Source organism: Rhinoderma darwinii, chromosome 3, assembly GCF_050947455.1.
Source record: "Rhinoderma darwinii isolate aRhiDar2 chromosome 3, aRhiDar2.hap1, whole genome shotgun sequence".
NCBI lineage: Eukaryota > Metazoa > Chordata > Amphibia > Anura > Rhinodermatidae > Rhinoderma > Rhinoderma darwinii.
This window is the reverse complement of record NC_134689.1, coordinates 283,713,693-283,726,893: the sequence shown is the minus strand read 5'-3', so window position 1 is coordinate 283,726,893 and position 13,201 is coordinate 283,713,693. Positions and strand designations below refer to the sequence as shown.

The 13,201-nt window shown below is 43.4% G+C and overlaps 1 protein-coding gene across 2 annotated transcripts in view; it reads left to right on the top strand.

Annotated features, from left to right (window-relative positions):
• The window catches only part of TNFAIP8L3 (TNF alpha induced protein 8 like 3), a 109,458-nt gene that overhangs the window by 16,019 nt on the left and 80,238 nt on the right, over positions 1 to 13,201 (top strand). The window lies entirely within an intron of this gene.

Genomic DNA, 13,201 nt, shown 5'->3' with positions numbered 1-13,201 from the left:
GCCTTCAGGACAGAGTGGCAAAGAAAAAGCCATATCTGAGACTGGCTAATAAAAGGAAAAGATTAATATGGGCAAAAGCACACAGACATTGGACAGAGGAAGATTGGAAAAAAAGTGTTATGGACAGACAAATCGAAGTTTGAGGTGTTTGGATCACACAGAAGAACATTTGTGAGACGCAGAACAACAGAAAAGATGCTGGAAGAGTGCCTGACGCCATCTGTCAAGCATGGTGGAGGTAATGTGATGGTCTGGGGTTGCTTTGGTGCTGGTAAAGTGGGAGATTTGTACAAGGTAAAAGGGATTTTGAATAAGGAAGGCTATCACTCCATTTGGCAACGCCATGCCATACCCTGTGGACAGCGATTGATTGGAGACCATTTCATCCTACAACAGGACAATGACCCAAAGCACACCTCCAAATTATGCAAGAACTATTTAGGGAAGAAGCAGGCAGCTGGTATTCTATCTGTAATGGAGTGGCCAGCGCAGTCACCAGATCTCAACCCCATAGAGTTGTGGTGGGATCAGCTTGACCGTATGGTACGCAAGAAGTGCCCATCAAGCCAATCCAACTTGTGGGAGGGGCTTCTGGAAGCATGGGGTGAAATTTCTCCCGATTACCTCAGCAAATTAACAGCTAGAATGCCAAAGGTCTACAATGCTGTAATTGCTGCAAATGGAGCATTCTTTGACGAAAGCAAAGTTTGAAGGAGAAAATTATTATTTCTAACCTTGTCAATGTCTTGACTATATTTTCTAGTCATTTTGCAACTCATTTGATAAATATAAGGGTATGTTCACACGAGGGCGTCCGTTACGGCTGAAATTACAGGGATGTTTCAGCCTGAAAACATCCCCGTAATTTCAGCCGTACCGGCATGTGCAGGCGCTTGAACGCCGCGTCAATTACGGCCGTAATTGGCGCTGCTATTCATTGGAGTGAATGAATAACTGCTCCAATTACGGCCAAAGAAGTGACAGGTCACTTCTTTGACGCGGGCGTCTATTTACACGCCGTCATTTGACAGTGGCGCGTAAATATACGCCTCGTGTGAACAGACAAACGTCTGCCCATTGCTTTCAATGGGCAGATGTTTGTCAGCGCTATTGAGGCGCTATTTTCGGGCGTAATTCGGGGCAAAAACGCCCGATTTACGTCCGTAAATAGGCCGTGTGAACATACCCTTAGCGTGAGTTTTCATGGAAAACGCAAAATTGTCTGGGTGACCCCAAACTTTTGAACGGTAGTGTGTGTGTGTATATGTATATATAAATATATATATATATATATATATTATGTGAGGGTTTAGCATCAGGAGAGGTTGGTACAGCGGTTTCTTTGTAGCCAGAGACAGGGACACCGTGCATTAAAAGTCATAACAGGGCTTTGCCTGTGTTTTTATTCTTGTCAAAGAAACAGCCTCTTGTACAACAAGGCAAAATACAAAATAAATCCTGCTCGTCTGAGCACTAACTAAACAAGATATTATCTAACTATACCAAGTGCCTTCCTACCAGGCACTGGACACAAAGTAACACAGGTCTTTACTCACAGGCTACTCCAGCCTTAGTAGTCTCCAGTCTGAGTCAGGGGTGAGACTCCCACACACTGTGTCTGCACCTTTTTATACACAGGCTACAGGTGCAGCTAATTGAGCAGCAGCCTTGTCCTACAAAGAGAAATGGACTAGGGATTGGGGAACCCGCCCTGCTCTTCTCCAATCCAACTCCAGGCCCTTTTTTCCGGCTTTTCCTTAAGCCGAGATTGGAAAACCTAGAGCTTTCTATCTCAAGAACTACTCATTCCCTGGAGCCTAGGATACATATGACAGGATTCTAGGGGAAATATACCTTCCCTCAATGACTTTACCTGTCACTGTCTCACAATATATATATAATTTATTATGGGACCTGCTGAGAAGTGTAAGGCTAAGTTCACACTGAGTTTTTTGACGCGGAAACCGCGCCAAAAAACTAGTCAAAAACGGCCCCAAAATGCCTCCCATTGATTTCAATGGGAGGCGGAGGTGTCTTTTTCCCACGAGCGGTAAAACCGCCTCGCGGGAAAAAGAAGCGAAATGACCTATCTTCAGGCGTTTACGCCTCTGACGTCCCATTGACTTCAATGGGAGGCAGAGAAAGCGTATTTCGCTCAATGGCCGCGGGCGAAAAACGCCGCGATAATCGGCATGCAGGGAGAGGAAAATCTGCCTTAAACTTCCAAACGGAATTTTGAGGCAGAAATTCCGCCTGCAAAATACTCCGTGTGAACATAGCCTAAGGGCTCATGCACATGGCCTATATTATGGCTCAGTTTTCTATGGAGCTGTAGTAGGGCTCCCAAAGAGATGCATGAGTCCTCTACTGTACCATTTTTGTACGTTTTTATTTGTCAGATTCCGTACTAATACGACATAAAAAATAAATCATGGCATGCTCTATAAGACTCCGTCCTATGTACGGAGGTATTCCATTTCATATACAGTGCTTCTAGAGGAGTATATCTACATATACACATGAAATCTGATGGAGCCTGTACAGCAGTGCTTGGAGGCAGTACTGCTCTAAAATTAGGTAGCCGCCATACAGGCTCCATGCAGATGGCTTTGCTCTGTGCATGAGCTATTATTGCAGCTTTCAGCAGTTTGGATCTCTATTAAAAGCATACATAGTTGTCAATCCGTGGGGAAGGGCTGCTGCCATCTTTCAAATTTGCCTATGACATAGAATGTTTGTCTATATTATTTCTTATATTTTATGTTTTCATCTTTTGCTTTAAGCAAAGTTATTAAAAGTCCTCCTCTATAGAGCTCACATTAAAAAAAAAAAAAGAAAAGTGGTGCCCAATTACTGAGGAATACGTGGCCGAATATACCACCATTGTCCAGACCTTGGCTGAAATGAATGGAATCAAGGCCCACATTTTAGGCCTCCATAACTTGCCACGTGTACCACCCTTGCCGTGTACAGTGCTTTTTTACTCATACTATGTATTTCCTCTCAAACGATCACCTACAATTTACTAAACATTCCACGATATAAATAATTAATAACACATTATAAATGTAGTGCTGATATATTCTGTTGCACAGTACAGAAAATGCACTTCCCTGTCCTGGAAACTCACAATCTAATTTCACTTTTCTAAGCACACATGCCTTCTAGGGCCAATTTCACAGAAACCAGCAAATAAACCTATGATCTGTTTTCAAAGCGCATCTTGCTATGTATAGTTAGACAAATCCTTGTCTGGAAGATGTCATTCAAAGATTTTGGCAATGCAAAATATTTACACTTTAATGTGATTCCTTGGAAACTACATTGCATTGTTCCGTAGTTACTTGCAGAAAGCAATATCAACATCCCCCTCAGGTCGGTTAGGATCGCTACTTTTATTTTAAGAATGTGAAATGTCAGAATAATACTAGAGACAATGATTTATTTCAGATTTTTATTCTTTCATCACGTTCCCAGTGGCTCAGAAATTTACATACACCAAGTTGAAAATGCCTTTAAATATCTTGGAAGATTCCAGAAAACAATGTCATGGCTTTAGAAGCTTCTGATCGGCTAATTGACATCATTTTGTTAATGGAGGTGTACCTGTGGCAGTATTTTAAGGCCTAACCTCAAGGCCTAAATGCCTCTTTGCTTGACATCATAGGAAAATAAAAAGAAATCAGACATCGGAAAAAGAATTGTGGACCTCCACAAGTCTTAAACATTATTGGGAGCAATTTCTAAGCGCCTGAAAGTATTGCGTTCATCTGTTCAGACAATAATATACAGGTTTAACACCTTAGTTCCTCTGGTATGGCCTAGCAGGCTTCCACTAAGGACAGACCTGGGGGCTTTTGTTAGGCCCCCGGATGCCATAGAAGCCACCGGCACATTGCGATCGCAGAGCTGGTGGAGTGTGAGAGGGAGCCCCCTCCCTCCAAAACCACTTAGATCCGGTGCTCGCTACCGGAGCGCCACATCTAAGGGGTTAAACGGGTGGTTTAAACGGTTTTTGATCCGCCCGCTCGATCAGCGCTGCTCCAAGTTCTCAGCTACCGGAGCAGGGAGTTTTAACTGCTGCCGGCACGCAGATTTATTCTGATGTAGTGCCGTGAAAAGGGCGTATGCTTCAGTATAAAGCCCGTTAGTGGCCGCCGTGAAAACGTGTATTGGCGGTTACTAACGGGCATGGGATCACACAGCCTTCATAATGCGCAGGAAGGAGAAGTATTCTGTCTCCTGGAGATAAATGTACTTTTGTGGGAAAAATACAAATAGTTTCAAGAACAGCCAACAACCTTGTGAAGATGCTGGAGAAAACGGGTACAAAATTATCTATACACCATTAAAACGTGTCCTATATCGAGATGACCTGAAAGGCCGCTCATCAAGGAGGAAGCCACTGCTCCAAAACCGCCATAAAAAATCCTGGTTATAGTTTACAACTGCACGTGGGGACAAAGCTCTTACTTTTTGGAGAAATGTCCTCTAGTCTTAGGATACAAAAATGGAAATTTTTGGCCATAATGACCATCGTTCTTATTGAGGAAAAAAGAGGGAGGCTTGAAAGCCAAAGAACACCATCCCAACCGTGATGCACGGGGGTGGCAGCTTCATGTTTTGGGGATAATTTGTTGCAAGATGACACTTCACAAAATTGATGGCATTTATAAGGAAGGAAAATTATGTGAAGGTATTGAAGCAACAATTCAAGACATCAGCCGGAAAGGTAAAGCTTGGGCGCAAATGGGTATTCCAAATGCATAACGACCCCAATCATGATTCCAAAGTTGTGGCAAAATGGCTTAAGGACAACAAAGTGGAAGTAATGCAGTGGCCATCACCAAGCCCTGACCTCAATCCCATAGAAAACATATGTTCAAACTGCAAAAGTGTCTACGACTAAAAAGGCCTACAAACCTGACTTGGCTACACCAGTTCTGTCAGGAGGATTGGGCCAAAATTCCAACAACTTATTGTGAGATGCTTGTGGAAGGCGACCCAAAAAGTTTGACCCAATTTAAAGGCAAATCTACCAAAGACTCGCTTTTGGAGCCATGCGTATACATTCTATACGCCTATGAAAAAATAAATATACTTCGAGGGGTTGTCCGAGATAAAAGGACTGTGTTAATGCTTGTAATTTATAAATGTAAATACATTTGTAATATACTTACATTTTCCAAAGTGGCCCCGTTTCCAGATCCTGCCGTCACTCTCTGCACTGGCTCTGGCCACTGTGTTAATCTTCAATTATTTTCTGGGTATACGACACGTCACTTGTGACGTGCCCGGTATGAGCTGTTCTGTTGTAACGCGCATGCGTGGTCCCTGCTGTTATCTCGAGAACAGCAAGGACCGCACATGCGCGTTAAGGGGTGTGCAGCAGAACAGCCCATACACGGCACAAACCATCCTTTTTTTTAGTTTTTCTTTTTACTAACCTTGTGTATCTAAACTCCTGAGACACTGGGTATGTGATGAAAGAAATAAAAGCTGAAATAAATCATTGTCTCTAGTATTATTCTGATATTTCACATTCTTGAAATATTGTAGTGATCCTAACCGAGTTAAGAGACAGAATGTGTACTAGGATTAGATATCATAATGAATGCGCTAAGGTGTTTGTAAACTTATGACTGTATAGAGTCTCTGATACTAACGAAGATGTATCTAAACTGGTGCAAAGGAAAAGTGGAATAGTTGCCCATGACAACGAATCAGATTCCACCTCTTACTTTTCAGAGGCTCTTTGGAAAATTATAGCAGCGACCTGATTGGTTGCTTTGGGCAGCTACTCCCACTCTTCCTTTGCAGCAGTTTTGATATAGAAAAACCTTCTAGGAAATGACTCTGTGAAGATGGGTAGCTTATACCACGCTTACCCATGGTACAAGCTACCCATCTTCACAGCGTCATTTCCTATAAGGTTTTTTCTATTGACCAGCGGCAATAGAGTTTGATAAAGGCCGGATTGTGGCTGAAACGTTACACCTTTTTTTTTCTTATATTGCCTTATTTAAAATAAACCTATTTTTCATATTTCAATATTTGCAATGTTATTCGAAGGTGGAACTTTATATTCATATAATGGGTGCTGTCATCCATGAATGGAAAAAGTGGCGCAGGTGTGAACAGAACCTAAAGGGCTATGTTCAGATGACAAATTTGGGAGGTGGAAAAATCTGCTGCAGATTTCCTGTTTTATGTGCTGTGAATCCGCACGTGGATTCTACCGAATCTGCTGCATTTTCTGTGAAAATAAGTCCGTTATCGATGTGAATTTGAGCCTAGAATGCACAAATAGTCCTAATTTTCTTATCCGGTAAGTCAATAAGCTGCTGACTTGACAGCTTGTCGGCAGCATCTTGGTTATGATATTAAAATCCGCTTCTCATACAGTGAATTCTGACAATACTCACAAACATGCTGCTTAGATTTGCTGTATTATGTAAGGATGGACCTATGCATTAATGAATGACATGTAACCGACCTGGTTAATAAACCCAAAAATGACGCGTCTATCTACAAATCCATTCAGTGCATAATTTCATATGTATGTTATTAGTATTACAGTGACACTATGTATAAGCGGATTCTACTGCTCACTTAACTGGCTTCCATGAAGGAAGCCATTGCAATTGGTAATGGGACCATTTGGCAGGGCGAAATGTCTTTTTTACTGATGAATGCGCTGATGAAGTCATCCTTATTTTATATAGACGCTTTCTGGTTCTCCCAAAGCTGCTCTGATTTCCTCACGCTAAGATGTTGAAATGATTTAGTGAAATGGAGAACTTACATTAACTTTTCCAAATTATTAGCGCCAAGGATATTGCCTCATTTTCTTCAGAAAAAGGGGCCGTCAACTGCATCTTACAGTGTGGCTTCTGCCATATTATACTTTATAGTGATTTGCCTGCTAAAGTACAGATTGTTACCGCAGTATCTGAATAATACCGGCACTGTGATTTCATAGACCCAGGGCGGTAAGGAGTAGCTGCAATTCTATGCACACCGTCATCAGACGGGGATGTAATGGTATTGATCCTCCATGCATGCATAAGTTTTCTATACGGAATGGTATATCACTCAGGGTGGTCATACACCTAAAATAACTCTCAGCCGAATACTCATCCGGTCAACCGCTATTCCTCACTGCTCCACCATAAGCATGTTTTTTCAATGCGGATACAGGAATAAACTGTTGCCAAACCACTATGGGCACCAAAATCATTTACCTTATAATGTAAATCTGGGCTGGACAAATCCTTAGAGCCTGGTGTCTAAAAAACACGGATAAGCCACTAAAAAAACCAACTTCTCCCCTTCATTGACTGGCTATTGTGGTATACAATATTTGTACCCATCTCCGATGTAGGGGAGAGTGATTGGCTGCAACGGTCACATGGGATGAGACGTCATCCCAGGAAGCCGGCCTGGACGAAGAAGCACAGAATTCTGGGTAAGTATAAATTAAAAAAAACAATTCTGAGTTGCATTTTTTGCAGCGAAATCACATCTTTTTCAACCCCAAAAAAAAAGCAACATTTGCTATTTGTTGCGGGTTTTACCTTCGCATTGAATTCAATGGGGAAAACCCGTAACACAAAAGCAGCGATTACGCAAATACAATTGACATGGTGCGGATTAAAAAACCTCACCGCAGGTCAATTTCTGAGCGTTCTTTCAGCTCATCATTTACGCAGCGTGTGGATGAACTTTGTTCAAATCTCACTTTGCTGCTACTGTATTATGCTGCGGCTGTTTGACAATGAAATACATTGTGGAAAAAAACAGTATTGCAGTATTTACACAGCGTGTGGACTAAGCCTAAGGGTAACTTCACACGCAGCGGTTTTAGGAAAAAAGCCACATTTTGTAGGCCATTTTTCCTGTCGTCTTTTGCGGCAAAAGACTATGTCTATAGATATTGGCCTGTCAACTGAACCTCTGATGTGTCTGTATCATTGGCAATGCAGTAGGGGATAAATCCTTCCTTTCTCTATGAGAGAAGGGAAGGATTGCTAGGCTGGGTTCACACGACCTATTTTCAGGCGTAAACGAGGCGTATTATGCCTCGTTTTACGTCTGAAAATAGGGCTACAATACGTCGGCAAACATCTGCCCATTCCTTTGAATGGCTTTGCCGACGTACTGTGCCGACGACCTGTCATTTACGCGTCGTCGTTTGACAGCTGTCAAACGACGACGCGTAAAAATACAGCCTCGTCAAAAGAAGTGCAGGACTCAATGAAGAGCAGCTCAAAATTTACGGCTGTCAGAGAAGCCTCGCAAAATGCGAGGAGGAGCATTTACGACTGAAACGAGGCAGCTGTTTTCTCCTGAAAACAGTCTGTCTTTTTTCAGACGTGAATGCCTGCTATCGTGTGCACATACCCTTAAGATCTTATGACCAGTGCTTCTGATAAGCATTCTGATAATTACCAGCACCCTTAGGCCTTATTCACACAAACGTGTATTACGCCCATGATATGTGCGTGAAAATCACGTGCGACGCACGGACCTATGTTAGTGAATGGGGCCGTTCAGACAGTCCGTGATTTTCACGCAGCGTATGTCCGCTGCGTAAAACTCACAACATGTCCTATACTTGGCCGTTTTTTGCGCATCACGCACCCATTGAAGTCAATGGGTGCATGAAAATCGCGCACGGAAGCACTTCCGTGTGCTGCGCGTGATTCGCACTACAGTTGTAAAGTAAATGAATGAAAACATAAAAGCACCTCGTGCTTTTCTGTTTGTAAATATAAAACCAGTGTCATAAGCATGGCATATGCGTGAAAATCACGCAGCACATACTGATGACACACGCAACTGCAACATGCAAAAAACGCACACGTTCTTTGCGCGCACAAAACGCACACGTTCGTGTGAATAAGGCCTTAGGCTGGGCTCACACGGGGCAGATACTCTGCGTAAAAGCACTCAGTGTATCCGCCCTGTGCGCCGCAGGGATTTCCGGGCGAAAAACAGCACCAAACTGTGGTGCAGTGTTTCGCCTGGAATGTCCGCTGCGAAAAACTGCAGCACTTAGCCGGCCTGCTAGCCTCCTGAGATGACGTTTCATCCCAGGAGACTGCTGCAGCCTTGTTATTGGCTGCAGCGGCGGTCACATGGGATGAAACATCATCCCAGGACGCCTGGCCTGGAGGAAGAAACACAGACTCCTGGGTAATTAAACAGCCCGAAAAACTGCTGAAAAATCGGAAGCATTCTGTTTCGACGGGGCCTTTTTTACATGGCAGTTTTTCAAAACGGGCGCGTAAAAAAACACCTGTGAAAAAGAAGTGCATGTCACTTCTTGAGCTGTTTTTGGAGCCGGTTTTCATTGACGCTATAGAAAAACATCCGTAAAAAAAGAGTTGCTAAAAATAAACTGCTGAAAAACAGCCTTGAAAACCGCTCCGTATTTTCAGACGTTTTTGATTTTGTGTGTGCACATACTCTGAGGCCTCATGCACACGACCGTATTTTTTCCCACCCGTAAATACTGGCGTAAATACGGGTCCGGTGTCACACGTATTCCACCCGTTTTGCACCAGTATTTACGAACCCGTGCCCGTAAATATGGGTCCGGTGTCACCCGTATTCCACCCGTATTTACGGGCACGTTTTTGGCGGCAAAATAGCACTGCACTAATCGGCAGCCCCTTCTCTCTATCAGTGCAGGATAGAGAGAAGGGACAGCCTTTTCTGTAATAAAAGTTAAAGAAATTCATACTTACCCGGCCGTTGTCTTGGTGACGCGTCCCTCTCTTCACATCCAGCCCGACATCCCTGGATGACGCGGCAGTCCATGTGACCGCTGCAGCCTGTGATTGACCTGTGATTGGCTGCAGCGGTCACATGGCCTGAAACGTCATCCAGGACGTCGGGCCGGATGTCGAGAGGGACGCGTCACCAAGGCAACGGGCGGGAGACCGGACTGGAGGAAGCAGGAAGTTCTCGGTAAGTATGAACATTTTTTATTTTTTACAGGTTTATACTGATCGGTAGTCACTGTCCAGGGTGCTGAAAGAGTTCCTGCCGATCAGTTAACTCTTTCAGCTCCCTGGACAGTGACTATTTACTGACGTCGCTTAGCAACGCTGCCGTAATGACCGGTGCACACATGTAGCCACCCGTCATTACGAGAGCTCCATAGACTTCTATGGACTGTCCGTGCCGTTATTACGGCCTGAAATAGGACATGTTCTATCTTTTTCAACGGCACGGGCACCTTCCCGTGAGAAAACGGGAAGGCACCCGTCGCCAATAGAAGTCTATGAGCCCGTTATTACGGGTCGTAATTACGACCCGTAATAACGGGAGTTTTTACGGTCATGTGCATGAGGCCTTAGAAGAGAAGTCTCGACAAAGTGCAACATAACCACCATGAATCGGCCAAACCATTGCAGGGTATCGACCTCCGTCCAAAACAGCACAGAGGCTTATTAAAAGAAAAGGAACTTCAATTGCTTACACTACTAGGTCATTGATCCCTGAGTATCTTAGCCATGTTTACTATTTTTACATGCTGGGATTTACACTTATACAGTCTGATTAATGATTCTGCCTCTAATTGGAAATAGGGAGGAAAATAATGGAAAATTCTTTACATTTTACGACTGAAATGTCAAATAACGATGGAAAACCCTGAAGCGTGCAACTGATCAGAATCCTAACCATAAGGCGCAGTGGCAACCAACTATGGGGGGAATTTATTAAAACTTTTACGCCAACATACGGTACTTTTCTCACTTTTATACTGCTCAGGAAACTTTTCTAAAAAGTAGGCAAAGCTCTAGTGCAAGGGAGTGGAAACTGGCGTAAATTATAGCAGAAATCTATGCCAACTTTTAGCTGCCGTAGATTTCCCTTTCTGGCAAAGTACGGTTGCCAATAATTAACGTCAATTCTCGTCATGAGCGGCTGGACGTGGCTGCATCTTGGCGTGCATAGACGTCATGCTGATTGTGCGGTCACAGCAAGTGTGCCCGTGCACTCAGGAGTGGGGCAATGGCTGTAATACCCAGCTCCAGCCCTGCTTTAATGCCAAAGATCAAAAAAGAACTCTGACCTCCACCGTTAACCCCTTGAATGCTGCGATCTAAGCCGATTGCAGCATTCAATGGAGAAGAGGGAACCCCTTTGATTGCGTCACAGGGAATTCCTGTGAAGCGATCGAGGGAAATAACTTGTGTGGCCAGACAGCCCAGGGTCCATTGAAGGACCCCAGGGCTGTCTGACCATATTTCCTGTTGTTATGGCATACTTACAACTGCCTGTGTTCTATCTGTACTCAGGCTAATGTATTGGCATATAGATACATGCCAGTACATTGAAGTTAAAATCTAAAAATCCCCCTATGGGATTTAAAAATAAAAATAAAATAAATAAAACTAAAGTTAATAAGAAAAAAAAAAAGTTATTTAAATAAAAAAACCAAAATACAAATGCAGATTTTTTTTTTACACTAAATAAACTTTATTAGATTTAAGTCCAAAGCACAAAATAATATACACATATATGGTATAGTCATGACCGTAATAGTCTGCACAACAATTTTATAGTGTCATTTATGATTATTAGTGTACGATGTAAAAAAAAAACATGAATGAAAAATGCAGCGGGACTGCTTTTTTGGGTTGTGTTTTTTTTTTTTTTTTTTTGCCAATATAACAATTTAGGCCTCAAACAGGCGAACGTATTTTTTTCCTCCCGTAAATACTGGCACGTTTTCGCTGCAAAATTGCACTGCAGTATTCGGCAGCCCTTCTCTCTATCAGTGCAGGATAGAGAGAAGAGACAGCCCTTTCCGCAGTAAAAGTAAAAGAAATTCATACTTACCCGGCCGTTGTCTTGGTGACACGTCCCTCTCAACATCCAGTCCGACCTCCCTGGATGATGCGGCAGTCCATGTGACCGCTGCAGCCTGTGACTTGCCTGTGATATTGGCTGCAGCGGTCACATGGGCTGAAACGTCAACTCAGGAGGCCGGACTGGAGGAAGAAGCAGGGAGTTCTGGGTAAGTATGAACGGCTTATTTTTTTTTTTTTTACAGGTTGATCTATATTGTAGTTTCTGTCCAGGGTGCTGAAAGAGTTACTGCCGATCGTTTAACTCTTTCAGCACCCTGGACAGTGACTATCCCCTGACGTCGCCTAGCAACGCTCCCGTAATTATGGGTGCACACACTTAGTCACCCGTAATTACGGGAGCCCCATAGACTTCTATGGGCCTGCCCGTGCCGTAATTACGGCCTGAAATAGGACAAGTTCTATATTTTTCAACGGCTCGGGCACCTTCCCGTAAGCATACGGGGAGGTACCCGTGGCCAATCGAAGTCCATGGGCCCGTAAAAATGTGCCGTAATTACGGGCATTTTTACGTTCGTGTGCATGGGGCCTTATAAAGATTAAACGATAATGGAAATGTACGAAAAAATGGCACCTACGTAAAGTACAACTTGTCATATAGAAAACAATGTCTCATAGAGCTACGTCGAATAAAATAAAAAGTTATGAGTGTCAAAATGCGAAGAGAATTTTTTTTAAAAAGATGGTTCTATCCTCAAGGGCAAAATTGGCCCAGTCTGTAAGTGGTTAAGCAGTGTTTTGCCTCTTAATGAATTAAGCACATCTTAGTCCATCATTCTTTAGAATAAGGCTGGATTCACATGAGCATGTTACGTCCGTAATGGACTGAACTTATTTCGGCCGCAAGTCCCGGACAGAACACAGTGCAGGGAGCCGGGCTCCTAGCATCATAGTTATGTACGACGCTAGGAGTCCCTGCCTCGCTGTGGGACTACTGTCCCGTACTGTAATCATGTTTTCAGTACGGGACAGTAGTTCCACGGAGAGGCAGGGACTCCTAGTGTCGTACATAACTATGATGCTAGGAGCCCGACTCCCTGCAGTGTGTTCGGTCCGGGACTTGCAGCCGAAATACGTTCCGTCCATTACGGACGTAACATGCTCGTGTGAACCCAGCCTTAGACTGGCGTATAAAATGCCAGTCTTAATAAATTCCCCTCTTCTATAGGAGTTTTGTTTTTAGAAGGTTATTTCTACATTTAGATTTTTTTTCCCTTCATCCCAACATGGCATTTGTATGTGTTGTATAATTGTTATGCATAAAAACCTAGAACTGCGTGTATTTAGTGTGGTTAGCGATAGTTCCCAGTCTGGAT